Below are 5,000 nucleotides of genomic sequence, written 5' to 3'. Positions count from 1 at the left end.
GCTTCCCCCATCCCGGACATTTGAAGTCGTCACACTACCGGTATTGACTAATAGACTGATTGCTGATAATCACTAGCCATACACTGGGGGAAACGGCCGACAGGGGCAGCAACATAGTGGAGCCGCAGTGTCACTAATGTACAGAGATAGAACAGTTTCGACTGGAACCAGAGTAACCGTATACACGGCACTGATTAGTAATAAATGCAGAGCCATCAGAATACAGATAATATATACAACCGTCCCTATACATGCTGAAAGACTCTGCACACAATGAGAACCACACGTCAGCCAGACACTATCACACACTACTCTCTGCCTCTAACAGGCACACACACAATATCTAACCACCAGCATGGAAGAACATCCGGTGCATCCTCTCCGCCACATTACACAATCCACACTATCATAACCAGACCGGGAGGTCCACCCAGAAAACAGAATATCCCACCCTTCCGACATCCGCCATTGCTCAGTTAAGCCACGAACACCCACACATGTCCTACACAGGGGTGCACCCAACATCACAATACTGCCTCCTGTCACAGTACACAAACAATGGCAGGAATGAAAGACACACATCTGCCATAACCTTGGAATCGGAGCGCCGCCTGTCATGAGCCACAAGTGCATCCTGACGTGACAAATCGGATGATCCCGCAGGCATGCACTTACGATAATCACTATCAACGAACCTGCCGCCCCCCCCCCCCAATACACCTTTCCCTACAACAATGTGTACCTTAACCTAAGCGATATTGTACCTTAACCTCAGCTATATCGTACCTTAACCTAACCTACATTGCGCCTTAACCTAACCTACGTTGTGCCTTAACCTAACCTACGTTGTGCCTTAACCTAACGTATGTTGTGCCTTAACCTAACCTATGTTGTGCCTTAACCTAACCTATGTTGTGCCTTAACCTAACCTATGTTGTGCCTTAACCTAACCCATGTTGTGCCTTAACCTAACCCATGTTGTGCCTTAACCTAACCCATGTTGTGCCTTAACCTAACCCATGTTGTGCCTTAACCTAACCCATGTTGTGCCTTAACCTAACCCATGTTGTGCCTTAACCTAACCCATATTGTACCTTAACCTAACCCATGTTGTGCCTTAACCTAACCCATGTTGTGCCTTAACCTAACCCATGTTGTGCCTTAACCTAACCCATGTTGTGCCTTAACCTAACCCATGTTGTGCCTTAACCTAACCCATGTTGTGCCTTAACCTAACCCATGTTGTGCCTTAACCTAACCCATGTTGTGCCTTAACCTAACCCATGTTGTGCCTTAACCTAACCCATGTTGTGCCTTAACCTAACCCATATTGTACCTTAACCTAACCCATATTGTACCTTAACCTAACCCATATTGTACCTTAACCTAACCCATATTGTACCTTAACCTAACCCATATTGTACCTTAACCTAACCCATATTGTACCTTAACCTAACCCATATTGTACCTTAACCTAACCCATATTGTACCTTAACCTAACCCATATTGTACCTTAACCTAACCCATATTGTACCTTAACCTAACCCATATTGTACCTTAACCTAACCCATGTTGTGCCTTAACCTAACCCATGTTGTGCCTTAACCTAACCCATATTGTGCCTTAACCTAACCCATGTTGTGCCTTAACCTAACCCATATTGTGCCTTAACCTAACCCATATTGTGCCTTAACCTAACCCATGTTGTGCCTTAACCTAACCCATGTTGTGCCTTAACCTAACCCATGTTGTGCCTTAACCTAACCCATGTTGTGCCTTAACCTAACCCATGTTGTGCCTTAACCTAACCCATATTGTGCCTTAACCTAACCCATATTGTACCTTAACCTAACCCATATTGTACCTTAACCTAACCCATATTGTACCTTAACCTAACCCATATTGTACCTTAACCTAACCCATATTGTACCTTAACCTAACCCATATTGTGCCTTAACCTAACCCATATTGTGCCTTAACCTAACCCATATTGTGCCTCAACCTAACCCAATTTGTGCCTCAACCTAACCCATATTGTGCCTCAACCTAACCCATATTGTGCCTCAACCTAACCCATATTGTGCCTCAACCTAACCCATATTGTGCCTCAACCTAACCCATATTGTGCCTCAACGTAACCTAATTTGTGCCTCAACGTAACCTAATTTGTGCCTCAACGTAACCTAATTTGTGCCTCAACGTAACCTAATTTGTGCCTCAACGTAACCTAATTTGTGCTTCAACGTAACCTAAATTGTGCTTCAACGTAACCTAAATTGTGCTTCAACGTAACCTAAATTGTGCTTCAACGTAACCTAAATTGTGCTTCAACGTAACCTAAATTGTGCTTCAACGTAACCTAAATTGTGCTTTAACGTAACCTAAATTGTGCTTTAACGTAACCCATGTTGTGCTTTAACGTAACCCATGTTGTGCTTTAACGTAACCCATGTTGTGCTTTAACGTAACCCATGTTGTGCCTTAACCTAACCTATATTGCGCCTTAACCTGCTCTGTAATTGTTATGCAACTCGTTAAATTAGTGTAGTGTTGCCTAACCGCAACCCTCGCAATATAGTTCGCTATTCGCACTGCCCGGTCCCCTGTGTATCGCGTCATGTTAAACACCTTGCAGGTGTTGCTGACTTTCCACATGCTCCTGCTATACACTGTAATGTGGATAGCAGCAGGACGTACATGCCCCCCCCCCCTTCCCCCCTGCCTTCGCAAGCTGGTCGTTGAGAAGTTTGCATGTTCAATGCCCTTCGCATGCCGACGTACTCAGCCTACGTTGTGGTACGGCCTGTCACCTGTCCGCCGATGTACGCAAAACCCACAAACTGTACTGCACATTGGTCCGTATGTACTGAATGATACATCGTGGCACATGTGTGACCGTACGACGACTGCGCCTAGCAACGGCAGACCATACAGTCCAAATATTGTGCACGCAGCTACGTGTCGTCTCCCTATAAGAGCTGGATTGCAGTGTGGTACGCCATTCAGACGTGTGGGAGGAACGGACGCCCTCGATGGCGATCAGCATGAGCAGTCTGTTGATGTAGTGGAGCGTGTATTCGGACGTAGTCGTCTCTTCTCACACACCGTGATAGCATGTTGCACCGCGTTCCACATCTGCGACATCCTGCAGAGGCCGGCTGACAGTCGTTCGCGCAATGGACACCGCATACGTACGGGGGCTACCTTCCACGTGTTCTCGAGGCGTGCACATGTTGTTGCGTCTATGTGGGCAGACGTAGTGTGTTGTGACACCTGACACAGGCATGCAATACTCGTTGCAAATGGCGATGGACGTCTACGTTTGCTGGTGACGTTACGCAAATGAACAACAGGTAACCCGTTGTGGTGCGGTTGTTCTCGCTAGAGGTGAATCAGTGTTGGCGACGATCGGTCGAGCTATTAACTGGTTGTTTCAGGGATACCCACCATGCCCACGAACGTGAAAGGGGATCTGGGTGTGAGGCGATACGCGGCGGTGGCTGGGTGAGACTGTCCCCGGCCGGTGAGGGGGGGCCGCCCGGCGTGCTGGCAGCGCGGTGCGTGGGCGCACGCGCTACAGCCGGCTGGTGGGGGCGGCCAGTGGCAGGCGCGCCGGCCGACGGACGCGGCAGGCGGCGCAGCTGCGCGCCGGGGCCCCCTGCTCGCGGCGCCTTGCGGCCAAAGTAGGTCCTCGCGGGCCCGGTGCGAAGCGCGGTGGCCATCTGCAGTGTGCTGGTCCGATTGAGGACTGTGTGCGCTGAGGATGCGCCGCCGCCCGGCGCTCGGCGCCGCGACGCCGTCTGCTGCTCGGTCGCCCCAGCGGTTCTCGCAGGTGGTTTGTATCGCAGCTGTGCGGACGTGTTGGCGCGTGCGCTGTGCTGGGAGAGTTCGCTTCGGCACCCAAGTGGGGCTTTTGTCCTTCTGTGGCGCTGGCGTTGGAGCTGCCGGTCACCGTAGGTGGCGCGTGTTGTCTCCCGCCGGCAATGCCACGACAGCACGCTCCCGGGCCTCTGTCGGCAGCGGCAAGCTCAGTTGGGAGCACGGGTGGTCGCACCTAAAGCGTCTACTCGCCTAACTCCGGGCGATTGCGCCTCTCTCGAACCCGACCAAGTACTTAGGACGGCGCTGCGCGCCGCCGGGACCTGAGAGGGTTTCGAGGTGTGTTGTGCAGGGGAGCTCAGCCTCCTCCTGTTTGCAGAATAATTGAGCGGACGCTTGCGTGTTCGCGCGGGCCCCCGGGACACACTCCCGGGCGGCCGGCTGCTCAGCTCTAGTTGACGCAGCTCCCTGGTTGATCCTGCCAGTAGTCATATGCTTGTCTCAAAGATTAAGCCATGCATGTCTCAGTACAAGCCGCATTAAGGTGAAACCGCGAATGGCTCATTAAATCAGTTATGGTTCCTTAGATCGTACCCACGTTACTTGGATAACTGTGGTAATTCTAGAGCTAATACATGCAAACAGAGTCCCGACCAGAGATGGAAGGGACGCTTTTATTAGATCAAAACCAATCGGTCGGCTCGTCCGGTCCGTTTGCCTTGGTGACTCTGAATAACTTTGGGCTGATCGCACGGTCCTCGTACCGGCGACGCATCTTTCAAATGTCTGCCTTATCAACTGTCGATGGTAGGTTCTGCGCCTACCATGGTTGTAACGGGTAACGGGGAATCAGGGTTCGATTCCGGAGAGGGAGCCTGAGAAACGGCTACCACATCCAAGGAAGGCAGCAGGCGCGCAAATTACCCACTCCCGGCACGGGGAGGTAGTGACGAAAAATAACGATACGGGACTCATCCGAGGCCCCGTAATCGGAATGAGTACACTTTAAATCCTTTAACGAGTATCTATTGGAGGGCAAGTCTGGTGCCAGCAGCCGCGGTAATTCCAGCTCCAATAGCGTATATTAAAGTTGTTGCGGTTAAAAAGCTCGTAGTTGGATTTGTGTCCCACGCTGTTGGTTCACCGCCCGTCGGTGTTTAACTGGCATGTATCGTGGGACG

At 50.8% G+C, this 5,000-nt stretch overlaps 1 non-coding gene across 1 annotated transcript in view; it reads left to right on the top strand.

Annotated features, from left to right (window-relative positions):
- Window positions 1-4,284: 4,284 nt before the first annotated feature.
- Window positions 4,285-5,000, top strand: part of LOC126436448 (small subunit ribosomal RNA) — a 1,909-nt gene continuing 1,193 nt past the window's right edge. Inside the window, exon 1 of the ribosomal RNA XR_007580673.1 lies at window positions 4,285-5,000. This exon is cut by the window's right edge and continues 1,193 nt beyond it. This is a non-coding gene — a ribosomal RNA (small subunit ribosomal RNA).

This window comes from Schistocerca serialis, unplaced genomic scaffold, assembly GCF_023864345.2.
Source record: "Schistocerca serialis cubense isolate TAMUIC-IGC-003099 unplaced genomic scaffold, iqSchSeri2.2 HiC_scaffold_1236, whole genome shotgun sequence".
In the NCBI taxonomy this organism is placed as follows: Eukaryota; Metazoa; Arthropoda; class Insecta; order Orthoptera; family Acrididae; genus Schistocerca; species Schistocerca serialis.
This window is presented reverse-complemented; position numbering and strand designations above follow the sequence as displayed.